Source organism: Eleutherodactylus coqui, chromosome 4, assembly GCF_035609145.1.
Source record: "Eleutherodactylus coqui strain aEleCoq1 chromosome 4, aEleCoq1.hap1, whole genome shotgun sequence".
In the NCBI taxonomy this organism is placed as follows: domain Eukaryota; kingdom Metazoa; phylum Chordata; class Amphibia; order Anura; family Eleutherodactylidae; genus Eleutherodactylus; species Eleutherodactylus coqui.
This window is the reverse complement of record NC_089840.1, coordinates 266710169-266727443: the sequence shown is the minus strand read 5'-3', so window position 1 is coordinate 266727443 and position 17275 is coordinate 266710169. Positions and strand designations below refer to the sequence as shown.

The window sequence follows — 17275 nt, the reverse complement described above, 5'->3', positions numbered from 1 at the left end:
TGCAATACCAACCTGAGCCGCAGCACTACGGACAGCGTGATCCGCTGCCTGCGCTGTGCATACGCCGGAAATCAGCCAATTGGTGGAGATCCTGAACAGCGGACCCCCATCCATCGCCTACTAACCCGAGGAAAGGTCATCAACAGCAACTCCCGAAGTCCTGGCACCCCCTTTAATGTGAATTGGGATCAGCTGCAACACAACTGTCACACGATCGCCGTCACTGGAGGAGCGTTGCAGATCTGCACAAACGCGTTACATCCCGTGGATTCGTCATGGATCCCCCTCCTTTTGAAGGGCGACATCGACAGTATAAACAGACATACTCCGGATTTACAATCCACCCCGAAGCTCAATAGGCGCCGTGGATTTTTGCACAGCATGTGAAGATTTCTTTAACCCCTTCAGAACCCGCCTGTTTTTAGGGATTTTACCCATATGGTGGTTTTACATATTTCTATTTTATCCTGTCATTTTTTCCCCCTTTTTTTTTTGGTTAACCATCTATGTTCCCCATGACATCATATAAGACCTCTGGGGGTCATTCACATTGTATTTTATTTTTTGATTTCCCACTTTTTACTGTATCTGAAGCACCCATAGGAGCCCTCGTTACAGGGGAGAACATTCCCTTATAGCAACAGTAGTCACTAACAGAGCTGATCTGGGTCTGCTATGACGCTGCAGCTCTGCTCTACCAGTGGGCTGCCAGTGGTCACATGATTGAAGTGTCACATAGCGGAACTAACTCTTCCGTTTTCCCTCTTCAGTCCGCAGCGCTCAGTGCCGTGTCCGACAGCCAAGGATCCAACCTGCTTCCTCGCAAGAGCAGAGGCTTTAATCCTGGGCTGTACTTCTACTGCGCTTAGTCCTCAAGGGGCAAAATCGCATCCACTTGGCTGATACTGTAATATGCAGGGTATACGTTTTTCAACTCTCTTTATTGAAAAGCCACATTTGCTATAAGTCTGTTGCAGCGTAAACCTAATTCAGACGTGTTTGTACAAAGTTTACACGCATAATGGCGGAAAAGCATAAAAAAGTATGACTCTAGGGCCGGGCAAAGATGACTAATTCGCGGTGTGCTGCCTGCGGTAGACGTGCGTGGCACGCAGCAGGTACACGGTGATATTGCATACTTGCTACGTGCCACCAATCGCCATGCACTATCTTGGCGTGTATGCGATTTTTCTGGCACAAGTATTTCACGCAATTCGAGTGAGCGGTAACATGGCTGCCTATGGGAGATTGGTGTAGAGTCTTCTGCGGTAAAACAGGCGTGTGGAATACACCGTAGCGATTCATTCCTGGGAGCCCGGCCTAAGAGTACAGCCATCAATCAAAGAGATTTTCATATCAAATTTAACATTAATACATAGGGGCGCCCGTCCAGGCGCGGCCGGAGGCGCGAAGTTGTTACGTACTGGCGAGCATTCAGTGTGTGGGTGGTGGCGGGGGAGTTACGCCAAGTATCCCATGTTTTAGGAGACTTCATATACTTCTATTAACCATATGGAAGTGGTGTAACTATCCTAAGACTGAGGCCGGTCTCACAAATTCGTATCGCAGATTCCGCGATCAGCGACCATGAGGACTTTCTGCGGCAAAATGCAGGCATTGAAAGGCGGAAGAAGAATTGAAGCATGCTCTAGTTTACCGCGGAACCTGTGCAGACCGCTTCCGTTGCGCAATTAACAGCGTCCGATGCCAATACCCGAATAAGAAGGGTCCTGCCGAACCATTTAAGTAATTACAAACAACAGAGGGCAACCCTGCTGGTACCGCTGCCCAAGGGGAGTGCAATCCATTCACCGAGACTGTAGCAACCGGGGAGCCGTACATAATGCAACCCATCTAATGATGGAATCACAGCGCCTCCAACAGGTAAGGCCATCCGGCGGGTCTAGACGCATCAGGGCCCAATCACTCCGCGACTTCCAACCAATTTGTGTAATCGCTCGAGCTTTTCTAATAGGTGTCGCAGGCGTACGATGTCATGAATGGCGCGGTTTAGGTGGGTTGGCAGGATTTGGGTTAGAATTTTATAACCCGAGATTAAGAGGTAGATGGATGGAAGAGAGCGGCATACTCTGGGATTCATCATTTATACTACAGTAGCCTCAGGCAAGGAGCCCTTCTGCAAATCCCCTCCTGCCGAATTAGCAACCCTCTATAGTGTATGTATATCTCTAGCACGCAAAGGCCGACGGGCCACGGATGCCAGCACGCAAAGGCCGACGGGCCACGGATGCCAGCACGCAAAGGCCGACGGGCCACGGATGCCAGCACGCAAAGGCCGACGGGCCACGGATGCCAGCACGCAAAGGCCGACGGGCCACGGATGCCAGCACGCAAAGGCCGACGGGCCACGGATGCCAGCACGCAAAGGCCGACGGGCCACGGATGCCAGCACGCAAAGGCCGACGGGCCACGGATGCCAGCACGCAAAGGCCGACGGGCCACGGATGCCAGCACGCAAAGGCCGACGGGCCACGGATGCCAGCACGCAAAGGCCGACGGGCCACGGATGCCAGCACGCAAAGGCCGACGGACCACGGATGCCAGCACGCAAAGGCCGACGGACCACGGATGCCAGCACGCAAAGGCCGACGGACCACGGATGCCAGCACGCAAAGGCCGACGGACCACGGATGCCAGCACGCAAAGGCCGACGGACCACGGATGCCAGCACGCAAAGGCCGACGGACCACGGATGCCAGCACGCAAAGGCCGACGGACCACGGATGCCAGCACGCAAAGGCCGACGGACCACGGATGCCAGCACGCAAAGGCCGACGGACCACGGATGCCAGCACGCAAAGGCCGACGGACCACGGATGCCAGCACGCAAAGGCCGACGGACCACGGATGCCAGCACGCAAAGGCCGACGGACCACGGATGCCAGCACGCAAAGGCCGACGGACCACGGATGCCAGCACGCAAAGGCCGACGGACCACGGATGCCAGCACGCAAAGGCCGACGGACCACGGATGCCAGTACGCAAAGGCCGACGGACCACGGATGCCAGTACATGAAGGTCAAACAACATATGTCAAAAATGAACTAGATTGATTACCTAGTTCTATAGTTCCAGGTATTCCCTGCCAGCCATTAACCAGTGAGTAACTTCATCATCCGAAGGGTAGAAAGCCCCCCTCCAGCAAAGAACTATAATGACTGAACTCCCATGGAGATGCGACCAATGAAGGAGTCTGATCGGATGCATCACAGTCCTTCCACACGGCGCTCGGTGGGCATCCATTCCACTGCTTCAGATGGAGAAGCAGAGAACCCGGAACGGTCCGCATCGTTCCCACTAGATGGGCCATAGAATAGGATAACCATCTCTGGTGGCTCATGTCCGACTCCAACGGAGGATGGAAGTCAGCAGAAAATCCAGGAAAATAACGACTGTGGAACTGTTGTAGTGGATCTCCCTCCCCGCGTCGACAGTCAGCTGGCAGGACCCCATCCCAGCAATTAAGGAACTGTGCCAGTAGTGATCTCGGGGGTCGCCGGAATATGAGGGGGCGGTATTGGGACAATGAAACCTCTAGAGAAAGGAAACAGATCACATAGCCATTGTTCAGCAAAGTCCTCCTCTATGGGCGGGCATGGAGGCTCTAGTACCCTGCTGTACAGCCTCTAGCTTGGATACAAGATGTGATACGGGTAGGCAGGGAGGCTCTAGTATCCTGTTGTACAGCCTCTAGCTTAGATACAATATGTGATACTGGGGGCATGGAGGCGCTAGTACCCTGTTGTACAGCCTCTAGCTTGGATACAAGATGTGATACAGGCGGGCATGGAGGCTCTAGTACCCTGCTGTACCACCTCTAGCTTAGATACAATATGTGATACTGGGGGCATGGAGGCTCTAGTACCCTGCTGTACTGCCTCTAGCTTGGATACAAGATGTGATACAGGTGGGCATGGAGGCTCTAGTACCCTGTTGTACCGCCTCTAGGTTGGATACAAGATGTGATACAGGCAGACATGGGGGCTCTAGTACCCTGTTGTACAGCCTCTAGCTTGGATACAAGATGTGATACAGGCGGGCATGGAGGCTCTAGTACCCTGTTGTACCACCTCTAGCTTAGATACAATATGTGATACGGGCAGGCATGGAGGCTCTAGTACCCTGCTGTACTGCCTCTAGCTTGGATACAAGATGTGATACGGGGGGCATGGAGGCTCTAGTACCCTGCTGTACTGCCTCTAGCTTGGATACAAGATGTGATACAGGTGGGCATGGAGGCTCTAGTACCCTGTTGTACCACCTCTAGCTTAGATACAAGATGTTATACGGGGGGCATGAAGGCTCTAGTACCCTGTTGTACCACCTCTAGCTTAGATACAAGATGTTATACGGGGGGCATGGGGGCTCTAGTACCCTGCTGTACTGCCTCTAGGTTGGATACAAGATGTGATACGAGGGGCATGGAGACATACAGGTTCTGTTTGGTATGCTGCGGAATATCGATTCACATTTCCTGTAACGGAGCCTCTAGATGGTTCAAACTCCTAGGCTGTCTATGTTGGCCCCCAGATGGCCCCATACATGCTCTATTAGTGATATATCTGGTGACCGGGCGGCTCCACTGTCACCAACCTTTTACAAAAGTTGCATAAAAACGTTCCTGTTCCCTTTATTCTGGTTTTGAGTAATTTCGTGCCTTTTCCTCTAATCACGCGTCATCCCAAAATTCCTGAGGGACACAACGAAAAATTAGCTCTAGTCCAAAGTCATGTGACCTAAACACCCACAATGCACTGCAGGAAATCAGCAGAACTCTCTCCTTGGGCTGTGAATGGAGAACCGATGACAAGTTTATGCAGTTTTTACGGGTCACATGTTGTAGATTGTTGCTCCTGTAAACACCGGCGCCGCCTGCAGGCGGGGAGGAAAACAGCTATTATTTGATGAAAAGATTTATAAAATGATCCCTACAATTTGCGCCCCGACCGAAAACGTTTATCCAGATGAGGATGAAGCCGTGAGACTCCAAAGTTCAGCGAGAGGCCAAGAAAGTGAGCGAGAAGAGCAGCGGGTCCTGCGGGCGCCGGAGGCCTCGGCTCGCCGCCGATCCTTTCCCAGGTTGGATACAAATGCATGGGGTGTAACAGGAGCCGTCTGTCTGCAGGAAGGGCTAATGTATTCCATATGACACGGGGAACCAAAACAAGGCCGATCTGTTTCCTCGCTGGGTCACTGCAACCCAGCGCCCATTTTAGACGAGTCCAACGACTGGGAAGCAGAGCGGGAGAAACGTCCGGACTACCCAAAGCCGGCGCCGTATACAGGCCCAACAGGGGGGCGGACATATAGTGAGGGGATACAGCCAAGCCATGAAAGAGGGTACAAATGCTACATATGGGGTCTCGTACAGACAGAGGTGTGACTTACAGTCCCCAGTCACTTTTGAAGACATTGACCTGTAGAGAATCCCCCTTCCAATAGGTGGCGCTGCAGTGGCCAGAGGAGCTTGCATGGCCTATAAGGTTCCGCACTGCTACTAGATGCTCTCCACAAGGACCACCGCAGCCCCTCCAGACACTGAACAAGGGGGGAGTGCTCCCAAATCTCCAGAATTAGGAGTACAGCTCTGCAGTAGAACACGGAATGTAATGAATGTACCATTGTTTTTCCCGTTTAGATTAAAGGCTCATTCACGCGGGCGAATGCATTCATGTAAAGCTACATTCACACAGCGAGTCCGATATCAGGGCGAGAAACTTGGAAATGCTGGGATAGAACGTGCTGCGACTTCCTTCCTCATCGCTGTGAGGGGAGAAGAAGAGCTTAAATCGGGGGGGGATGTGCATCGACAGCGGACCAGACAATCAGCTGATGGACGTAGATCCTGAGCGGCGGACCCCCATCCACTGATGGCCTGTCCAGGAATACCCCGTTATCTCCAGGCTGTACATCATTCTCTCGAAGGGCTCGTTCACACCTGCGCTCAGGGGTTATAGGAATGGCTAGACAGCGCCCCCTGGCCAAATGGGTCTGTTTACGGCTGACGCGAATAGCCCCCACTGACTATACAGGTGTCCCATTCAGCTTCCGCCCGGCCTTTCCCAGGACGACGGAGCTGCACGGACTTCAGTGCTCGAGGATGCGAATGTAACGTCCGCCGCTGATGTGAACGAGCGGCGATACAATTACGTCCTGTAACAGACCGTGGAAGTAAATCTGCCCGACCGTTACATCCACCGTTCTTGTCTGATGCTGTAAAGTCCAAATATTCCGGTTTACGGATATTTCCGCTGGATGTCGGGGCTCCGGGTGCCGCTAACAGATAATGACCCCCGCTTAATACAAGAAGGGGGGTACAAGGTGACATAATCAGGTGAACAATGCGATAAAGTTTGACTACAGAGAAACGGTCGCCCGTCGGGGCCTGAGAGATTTCTACGTGGAGCTCCATCTACAGAGTAGCTGATCTCCCCCCATCATCCACATGAGGGCGCCCAACCAGGGAGGAGTTGTGTTTTTTGATGGGAGATTAACGGCTACCAGACCCCCCCCACACAAATCGCTGTCGTTCATATTTCAGGACTATTGCTCTGGAATATGTGACAAAATATCTCTAGCAACTACTGGCCACTAGAGGGCTCTCTGACTTCTGCCAATCTCTAGTAACAGAGAGAACAAGCTGGAGAAGCAGAAGAAGGCGATGACTCATGCTGCCCATAGAAGTCTATGGAGAGCGGGAAGAGTAGGAGGGAGAGTCAGACTCAAATAGATGCAGCCTGCAGCTAATATATGACTGTTTACTGTGTTACAACTACTGAAATCACATCCACACTGCTCAGTACTTCTCGTGTACTCCCTGCTATCGTTTCTGTGTGTGGCGGAGACAGGGAGCAGAATCTGTACCGTCTATGGCAGCAGTCTACACCCACCAGCTCAAAGAGAACTGAAAAGTAGAAGTAGAGCCTGCAGATAAGAAAACTAATGATAAATACCATCATAATAAGCAGCTACAGGGTTCTCCCTCGTGTACAAACATGGCAGCTTATCCTGAAGAGTCCCCTGAAAGTGCGGCTACGGTATAAAGTTTGTACGCCAACGAAAACTATCATCAATAACTTCTCTTCTGTGGCCCCTGATCCCCTTCCAAGGCTGCGGCGGAGGTGCAGCTGGAACTACAGGGCAACTGCAGTCCTGAGATAAGCGGCAAGACGCGGCCACCGGCGGGTGGAGACAATCATTCAGTTGGTTTAGTATATGTGATATAATGTATGTAAATACAAAGGCAATAATTGTCAAAAACTTTGTGCAATATTATTGGGTGATTTTTTGAGAAAACGGCAAAATAATACATTTTAGGAAACAGTTAAATTGTAGGCGATACTGAGCAAATCAACCGCCAGACAGCCACCGGGCCGCGCCAGACAGCCACCGGGCCGCGCCAGACAGCCACCGGGCCGCGCCAGACAGCCACCGGGCCGCGCCAGACAGCACCAGTCAACACTTCATATAGTCATACAGTCCGGACTGTACAACCTACAACAATCCTCTCACTGTAGAGAGCGTTACGGTTCGCTCGCAGTTAGAGAATTTGGTGCAGATTTTGGCGCGGTCCCAGAGCAGACGTCCCTCCTTCCAATTCCAGGGCCGCTCTCACACAAGCGCTTTTTACTGCGGCAGTTTGGACGTCGCAGTAATTGCGGTGTGACGCTCCCGTTGATTTTAATGGGGCCTTGCAGACAAACGCTCGATTGCGTCGCTTTCCAGCGCCACGATTTTTGAACGCTGTCTGCTCCATTTGCCCACATTTAGTGCACCTCGTCACAATGATGGGGTGCGCCAACACACACTGCCGGCCCTAAAATTAAAATCGCTGCATTTTCCAGACAGCATGTGTGAGAGGGACCTAAGAGGGAAATCAGCGGCGAATCCACGGCAAAATCCACAGCAGAAGCGCAGAATAAGGAGCGATAACACGAGATGTGGCTTGTGTCCGGCATTTATCACCAGCTTTCCCCTCCGTATCTCTAATTCTCTGAGCGGGGTGGAGGGGCGGTTATGTCTCCTTTACTTGGACTACTTCCCTGTCTACAGAACATCAGCATGGAGGACATGATACAGCCATACTGAGCAGTGCATGGTACTCACGTGAGCGTTGTTGTCACTTCAATCAGCGGATTGGTGATACTGAGCAGTGTAGATGTGATTACAGTTGCTGTAGTGCACTAGACCCCATTAGCAACAGCTTTGTGTCTGCTTCTCTTTCCCCTCCCCTCTCCATCGACTACAATAGACAGAAAGTCATCCACCCCCTCTCATCCACCTCGTTACCCCGTTAGGTCGCTGAGGCGTATGGATGACAAGTCCCTTGTTTGCTGTTACACAGAGCGATGATTGCTCATCCGTTGTTTGCCAAGATATTGTTTGTATTGTTAAGTCGTCAGCCGTGGAAACACAAGTGTGACTTCACACGGACGACTTTTCATCAACCAGGGACTACTTTTAGGTGAACTGAAACAAATAGACTAGTGAGCGGCTCTCCGCCATGCTTACGGCGAACGACCATTTACATCTGCTCCTCCGAGCGATTATTCTGACGTCCCACGTTACCGGAGACGGATTTCACATGACAGCAGGCGGTGAACAACAAATTAGAAGGGAGGTGGCCCCCTAGTGGCCAGAACTTAGAATAGATTTTTCAGCACAAAAACATCACCCAATATCCACAGACAAATTTGATTTGCAGGATCCGCACCAGAGATCCGCAAAACAAATCGTAGCATGCGCCATTTTTGTGCGGTTTCTGAGAAGCCGTCCGGTCCGCGGGAAAACAGATTAAAAAAAAAACAAAACACAATACTGCGCATGTCAGACAGTGAGCCGTGAGGACCACCCGCAGTACATGGAACCGGGAAGTGGAGGGATCCACGCGCCCGCCGCCGGGGAAGTGCAGGTAAGCAGGGCTCACTGGCCGCGGGCGTTTAAAGGGAAGCGATCACACTCTCCCATAGACTTGTATGGAGACCGCACGCACGGCACTGGGGAGAGTTGGATTCGCAGCGCCGCGTGCAGACCTCAGACAGGGACACCGTGGGAGCGGACGAGTATGAAAAAATACCTCCCCGACTCCGCCGCTAACGGCACCATAACTACGTTTACGGTATTGTGGGGGCGCGGCCGTTTAACAACGTCCTACATTTAAGCACCATAAAACTAAACGACTCCGGCAGAAGCTGCGCCACATTCCTCTCCTTGGTGCGCGCCGTGCGATACATCTGGGGCGTCTGCACGCTGACTTAGCTTCTGACATTAGTGCAAAACACGGATGTACAGTTATGGCGCAAGACATGAATAAATATGGCGCATTTTAAAAACCATCTTCGCCGCGTGCCAAAATCTACAGATTTCTCAAAACTGTCCGGTGAAGCATAAAAAGGTGATTAACATCATAAATTTGGCGCACAGCTTGTCCGTTTCTTGGCGCAATTTCAAAAGAGTTTATTGCGCCATTTACAAGTTGTCTGATAAAGTTCCAAATTTCTGCGCGCCATATAACTGCGACTTTTGCCTTTTCTCGTAATTTTCAAAAACTAGGAGGGGCCTCCTTTAATGCCCCAAGTTATGCCAGGCTGCAGTGTAAATCATGGTGGAAATTAGAGATGAGCGAGCATACTCGCTAAAGGCAATTGCTCAAGCGAGCATTGCCTTTAGCGAGTATCTCCCCGCTCGAGACGGAAGGTTCGGGTGCCGGCGCAGGGAAGCGGTGAGTAGCGGCAGTCAGCAGGAGGGAGCGGGGGGGGGGATCTCCCCTCTGTTCCGCCCGGCTCTACCCCGCAGCTCCCCGCCCGCCACTGGCACCCGAAACTTTTGCCTCGAGCGGGCAGGTACTCGCTCATCTCTAGTGGAAATCTATACCAGCTGATAGACCTTCCTAATGAGAAGCCAGAGACGCACAGAACACGGCTATATACACGGCTCCCTCACACGGTGTATCTGTCCCGTGTATAACGTGCGTCAAATATGCAGGACGCAGCAAATACACGTGTATCTGCTGCATATGGCGAGTCGCCATATAGACCACAGTGGGGAGATAAGCCCTGTAGAAGTCAATGGGCTTGTAGCGCCGCGTATTACGTAGGTGAAAATACGCGCATAACACACGTGACGTAAACGCCCGTCTGAGGGAGCCCTGGGTTATGAAGAGGGGCGGTGAGCAGAAAAGTACGCCGAATTGCGCAGAAAAGACTCATTCATAGTGCAAACGTGTTACGCTGGTCATGCGCAATTTCGCATATGCCCGTGTGAACGAGCCCTCAGATCACATCTGACAGCGGTCCACATACGGCGCATGCGAGGGACGTCATTACTGATGAGAAGTGCGGCGCGCCGTATGTGGACCGCATGACGTCGTCGCAGCTGGAAACGTCCCTCAACACAGAAGGGGACAGTGCGGGCCGCTGGCAGACACGTTACCCCATTGGGCGGTCCGAGGCTAATTAACATAACAGTCTCTAATCCGTGCGAGCAAAACGAGTAGTTTTGCATCAAAAGTTGAAGATTTGCGCTAGAATATGCCCGTTCTTACGGCGGTTTTCCACCTATTAGATTATTGCAGCGCACGTTTAGCGCAGCGCGGGGCTCAACGCTTCTCACAGTGGAAGGTTTGTCGCTGCATCTTTACACGGAGCCGCTACTGTCAGACTGGCGCTGGTCGTACGGAGAGAGATGGCTGCTGGTTAGTTGTTCACACGGTTTGCGACCGGCGTGCTAGATCGTTCGCAAACGCTTCAAATACGAACGGCTACGACTTTACCCCGGGCCGCTTTTCATCAACCAGCGACTACTTTTTAGGTGAATGGAAACGAAACGTCACGTTTACACGCAACACGCAGAGAATAGAGCCCACTAATCTCAACGGGTTTGTTCTCATTTCCGATTTTTGTCGCATTGGCACACGAAGGGTAAATAAACGGGAGCCGCGCAATTCTGTAAGAAAAAAAAAACGGAACTCATTAATCTAAATAGCCCTTCAAATCGGGGCGTGCTCATCTGCAGTGCGCAAAATAACGCGGCCGGCGTACGTAAAAAAGGTACCAATATGTGTTAATACCACAAATACATGGCGCCAAGTTGTGCGCAAAAATGTCTCCGCCCGCGTGAAGCCGCCCTTACAGCTACACCACACAATCCTGAGTGAGCGAGACCCATGAGCCGCGCCGCTCTCGGCTGTGCTGAGGGTTTGTTACAATGTATCAGGTAACATCAGTCTGGAGCTCATTGGACGGCCGGCTCTCATGGGCTCTGACCGCGGCCCCCACGGACCTTCTTCCTCCTGTATTGCGGACGCTCGCCATTACTCGTGCGCAGTACATATTTTTTTTAATGTTTCTTTCTCCCGTGCCGTTGCTAGGCGATGACACGGGGACCTGCGATCTATCCGCCATATCGGCCGCGGGTCGGACGGCTTCTACTGACTTCAATGGAGGCCGTCCGCAGCAAAATACAGCGAGCTGCGATTGTTCCTCCGCTCACAGAAAACGCAATTTGTTTCCGTGAATGCGCAGGAAAGTGTTTTCCGTACCGCCAACGCACGCCGTCTGCCGCGGATCCTCCGTGCGGACGCAGCCCACGTGCATTCAGAAAGCATGGCTTGACAATATGGCATTTTTGGCGCCATTTTTAACCGCATTGCACAGCGCTGAGCGAGCGGCCCGCGATCCGGCAGAGGTGTTGCGCACGCAATACGCAGGAGCAAGCTTCCGTACGTTTTCATCGCTCACACAAGCCCCAACGCAAAAAAAATTGTGCGCTGAGATAACGCATAGCGGGTGGCTGCTCATTCGCCAGGGACACGGTGGCGTGCGCTCGGCGCTCCCCTCCAGCAGCCGGATTATACATCGGCGGCGCATTCAAACAAGAAGTCGTACATCCGCTGTATATATAGACAGAATGAGCGCCGTTTAAGCCGCACAATTAGCGAACGCGCCGACGTTCGTTCTCCGCAGGCATAAAAAACGGACAAAGAGCGAGCAATTCGCCGTCGGCTGCGTTTGCGCTGAACGATTATTGTTTGCGTTCGCTCGTTTGAACAATAATCGGCGCAGATCTGGCATGTAATGGCGGACGACAAAGTCACGAACGCAGGACGTTTCTGTGCGGTGAACGGTCGGCTGCTGGAGGCGGACGCACGTGTTTACAGTCAGCGGGGCCGCGCCACCGTCATGAGACGGATCTGTTCCTGCGGCGGGTTCCCACAACGGCGCGGACGGGAATAGGCGTCTTACTGACAGACACGTTTTCCAGCTCTGGAAAGGAATGAGCGCCGCTCACTGACAGCAAGCAGAGATAGTGATGAACAGAACCTAGAAGTCACAACCGCAGGGCAAGAAGTTGCAGAACTTTCTCCATCAGCGGACAGCTGGAGATTAATGACCGCAGGGAGCCGGGAGCTGCTGGGACTTGTAGTTCCCCTGTCTGCAGCAGCTGTGTGGGGGCGCTCTAAGAGGCCTCTGGACACAGAGACAAGTAGCAGGGACAGAGCTATTCAGCACCCAGGCACAGTGGGGGCACTCAGGGGTCTGGGAGCTCAGAGCCCCCTCTAGAGACCGACTGAGGGGCTGGAAGGACGCGCATGACGTCACATCGCGACATTTAGCCACCATTACCTCACACGTTATCACCTCGCTCCCTCTCAGCCTCCGGGTCCCCCAGCTCCTGGCGCCGCTTCCGCTTCCGGTCTCCACGGGGGAGGAGGGGGGGGGGGAGTCGCGTCCACGAGCCGCTGGTGCACGACGCTTCCTGGCGCTCAGGCGGCCATCTTGCGTGAGGGCATTCCTCTTCTTCCGCGAGCGTCCCAGCGCTGAGATAACTGCGTCAGATCTTATGTAGACTACATAAGAAAGCGCAGGGTGTCGTGCGGTTATCTGAAGTTGGAGAACTAAGGAGAAATGTACCTCAGAGGAAAGTCTCCCAGCCCTTATCCAAGATGGCCGCCGCCGGAGCCAGACAGTGACGTCAGCTGAGCGACGTCTGCAGTCTGAGAGCCCTGCCAGCCTGGCCACGCCCCCTGCCTGCTGGACTCGGGCGGGTTTTTTTTCGCTTTTGGACGCCATTTTTTTTGCAGCAAATTATCTTTATTGACAAATTGTTTACTTTACAGAGATGCAGAGTCAGAGGGTGGAAGAAGGGATGATAATCCCGGCAGAGCAGTCATCCTGCTGCTCCTCTGGAAGTCCCAACATGTATAATGCACATATGTCATACACTGAACAACCAGAACATTAAAACCACTGATTGCTGAAGTGAATTATGGAGCGTTTCCGCAGCGGTTCTTCCATCCGGTTCCCTCAGGGGTACAGACAGACCCCCGCAGCCTATATGTAATTATATTACGCACGGGCTGCTGGTATCCGCGTCTTCGCTAAGCAGCGGCGCAGGAAATTCAAATAGAAGCTGTACTGCGCATGATCGCCTGCGTGAGCACGCGGCTATACGCAGTACGGTATGTGGCCGGACGCAGGTCAGAGCTGGAATCCGACCCATTCGTGTGAGCCCGGCCTACGGAGGTTCTGTCACGGACTCCGCGTGAAAGTTGCGCATGCAGGACGTTTTTGCCCGGTAAAAGGCCGGATGGCCGAACTGAAACCAAACGGACTCCATTAAGGCCTCCTGCAGACGGCCGGGTTGGATCCTGTGCCCGTGCAGTGAGCCCCGCGGCTCACCTCCTCCAGTGTCTTCTCTCTGCAATGTCCCCGCTGCCGCCCAGCCAGCACATGCGCAGAACGGAGCCGGTGCGTCACCAGTGACGTGTCTGTGCGGGCCTCTGCGAGGCTCTCACAGAAATAGGACATGCCGGGATTTGTTTTCCGCGTGTGTTTTCACGCAGTTAAATCGCGCCTGTCTGCGTAAGATTGCATTATCTGCGGAATTTCCGCCCGTGTGCATGGACCCTAAAGTTCCGTTCTGCGTCGGTCAGTCACCTGACAAAACTGGCCGGTTTGGCCAGGTGATTCCACATTCGCACTCCGATAACGGAGCAGAGAACTGGAATCCCCGAACGCCGATGTGAACATAACCTTAGGCCGCCGTCACACGGCAAAAAAATCGTGAGAGATTTGTGCGCTAAATGGAATCATATATGTGAGCAAATCTCTCCCACATCGCATCGCGGGGAAAAAAATGCCGATCCCTTAAACGCGCCTAAAAGCCGCCGGAGGATCCCTACTTGCCAGAAGGGATGAGAGGCATTCTCGACGCCTGGCATCCGTAGGCACCTCGCACATTCACCCTCAGCCGTGTGGAGGAATCCTTCGTGGAACAGACGCCACTTTGGTGTCCATGCTGTTATATTTGGAGTACAGAATCACGTAGTCGCCGGCTCTATTCTACTCCAACTGAAACCACAATGGCGGTCGCTGCACAATGCAAGTGGTTTGGGTTATGTTCCATCATGTTGTTCTGCGCACCTGTGGCAGAACCCCCTGATCGCACAGGGCGCTCCTTGGGGTACAGTCACACAACGCTAAAATTCCGCACATTTTCCATAGTGGAAATTCCACAGTTGGTTTCGGCCTGCGGCTCCTCTCACCTCGCGGTCAGCAGCCCCTTGCTGGGGCGTACAGCCCGCATCCGGCAACTACTACCAAGTGCTGTGGAAGTGGACGGATCCGTAGCGGATTTCGAGGAAAATCGGCGCCACTTCTGGTACGTGTAAAAAAAAAACACGTAGGTTGGATTGTTTGCGATCTGTGGGTTACGGCTACTTGTACGTCGCGCTGTGACCTCATTGACTTCAATGAGAGTGCAAGGTTGCAGGGCTACACAGTAATCTCTGGCCGCGCCAAAGTCACCATGTAGCCTTAGCGTACGTCACACGGGACATGCGGATGCTGCGGTGGGAAATCCCCCGTGTATTACTGCAGATTTCACCCCTAATCAGAGGAGATGAAATCCCCGGTGAGAACGTGCAGCATAAATTCACACGCTGCAGATTAATATTCCGCCTGCAGGTCAATTTACGCGGGAATCCCCTCCATGCTGCCGGGGGAAATGCTGTGAATTTTTCTTAACTAATTCTGCTGCGGATAATCTATAGTGTTGACCCCATGAATGTACCGTTATCGTGGATGGTCGTATCGCGTTCTGTGCAATACCGCTGTTTCCTTGCGCTGGCTGTGATTGGCTGAGCTGCAGCACTCGAGAACCAATCACTGCAACATTTGATGAACCAATCACAGACATTTGGCTGTGATTGGTTCATGGAGTGCTGCAGCTTAGCCAATCAGAGCCAGCGCTTCCTGAAGGCGGGGTTTTTAAAACACCTGACCAGGAAGCACTGGCTGAAGACTGCAAACAAGTGCCGGAGCAGCGGAGGAGAAGTGCGGCTGAGCGGACAGCGCCTGTTAGGTAATGTATTTTTTTAATACAGCTAGGGCTTATTTTAGGGCAAACAGTAGGGAATTGCAATTCCGTGCGATGCGCTGCAACAGAAAGGAAGGATCCAAAGGAAACATGGGCTACAAAACATCGCAAATGGCGAATGTATATTTTTTCTCCCTCGCAGTGTAGCAGCCTACAAAACATCACTAATGTGAGGAACCCATTGGAAAGCATGGGCTTCACATACATGCAATTTGTAGCGCTGTTGCATGCGAGAAAATCGCGCAATTTTGTCACCCGTGTGAGAGCGGCCTTAAAGCTATGTTTTAAAGGAGTGGTCCCACTTAAAAAAATAATTAAACAGCCGGTCGAGCATTAAAGGGGTATTCCGGGATTTTTTTAATGATGACCTATCCCCCTGAATAGGTCATCGGTAGTTGACAGATGGGGGTCCACCGCTCAGGCCCGTCCATCAGCTGATCACATGACAGTTCCGCGCTGCCACTTCACTTCCTGCTCAGGACGTCACATTCATAGCAGGAAGTGAAGGAGCAGCGCAGCTCTCTCAGGGATGTCAATGGAAGTGCAGCTGTCGCTCTGATCAGCCGATGGTCCTGAATGTCAAACCATTTAGCCTTTTTTGGCGAAGGGGGTTGTTTGTACGGTGAGCGCGCTGCAGCAGGAATGAGCCGAGAATTCTGTACGATTACGGGGAGAATCCACTTTTAAGAAAACAAAATATCTTTGAAAAAAAAAAAAATTTTCTGCCGCCATAATTTTTGATAGTTGTGCGAGGGCTTATCTTTTGCGCAATATCCTGTGGTTTCTATTGATCCCACTTCAGAGTCCAGGTGTTTTTTTTTGATCACTTATTATATTTTTTTCTGGGAGATGGAGTGACCAGAAAATGTGCACTTTTGACGCTGCATTTTTTTTTCTGCCGATGTTCGCCATGCGGGGTAAATAATGCCTTCCTTTGTTCTAGCAGACATTCATAGACGCAGCGATACCAAATAGGTTTGGGGTTTATTTCATTTTTATTATAAATATGAGGAAAGGGGGTTAAACTTGATGTAATGCCAAAGTAATATATTAGGCTGGGGTCACACGGCGTATTCCCAGCGGAAATCTCGTGGTTTGGCCGCAGCAAAATAAAAAAATCGCAAGATTTCCGCCTGGAAAGCGCTACTTCAATACCCGTGGCACTTAGCTGCGGGGTTTGAAGTGGCTTGAGTGCACGCTTTTCCGTTGCAGCCGGCACTCCAATAGAGGAGCGGCCGCAGTGGGAAAAAAAAAATAGAATGGACATGCTGCGGCCGGCGAATCCGCGCCGCAACCCCGGCTTTGCCGCAACAGATTCGCCTTCCCATGTGGACGAGATTTCCGGACGGAATTTCCGCAGCAAATCAGCCCTGTGTGAACCCAGCCTTATACCGCCATCTGACAGGCAGTCTATCCAGACACTCCACAGGCACGGCTTGAGCAGCAATTGGCAGTGGCAGCCCTGGGGCTTTCAGGTCGCTGGCTGCTATGGCAAATGAACGTCAGCCTTCAATCTCATTGCGGGGGGGGGGGGGAGTTCGCTTCCCCAGGACTCTAATTGGGGCATTTAGGCCTAATGTCCACGGGCAGATCTGATGCGCAGAAGAACTGCAAATCAAGCCGCCCAGAGGGAAGCACGGACGTCCGCACATGAATTAAAGCATGCGGAATTGATTTGCGGACGTTTTGGTCTGGAAAACAAATGGCAGCACGCTCCACTTCAGTGCGGTTCCTGCACAGACGGCTTCCATTGAAGTCAGTGGAAGCCGTCCGATCTGCGTTCTGCAATTCACTTGCGGACGGGCCATGGATTCCGTTGGAAAGCAGGAGCTTTAAATTTAAAAAACTCCACTGTGCATGTACGGAGGCGCAGCGA

The 17275-nt window shown here is 52.4% G+C and overlaps 1 protein-coding gene across 7 annotated transcripts in view; it reads right to left on the bottom strand.

Annotated features, from left to right (window-relative positions):
• The window catches only part of ZNF384 (zinc finger protein 384), a 36165-nt gene extending 23341 nt beyond the window's left edge, over nt 1–12824 (bottom strand). For 2 of the 7 annotated variants that reach the window (XM_066601280.1, XM_066601281.1), the window contains exon 1: nt 12645–12745. The gene's annotated coding sequence lies outside the window, so the exon portion shown is untranslated. Of the gene's footprint in view, nt 1–12644 lie in introns of all 7 variants that reach the window. The other 5 variants (XM_066601275.1, XM_066601276.1, XM_066601278.1 and 2 more) reach the window with 5 other exon arrangements.
• Between the last annotated feature and the right edge of the window lie 4451 nt (nt 12825–17275).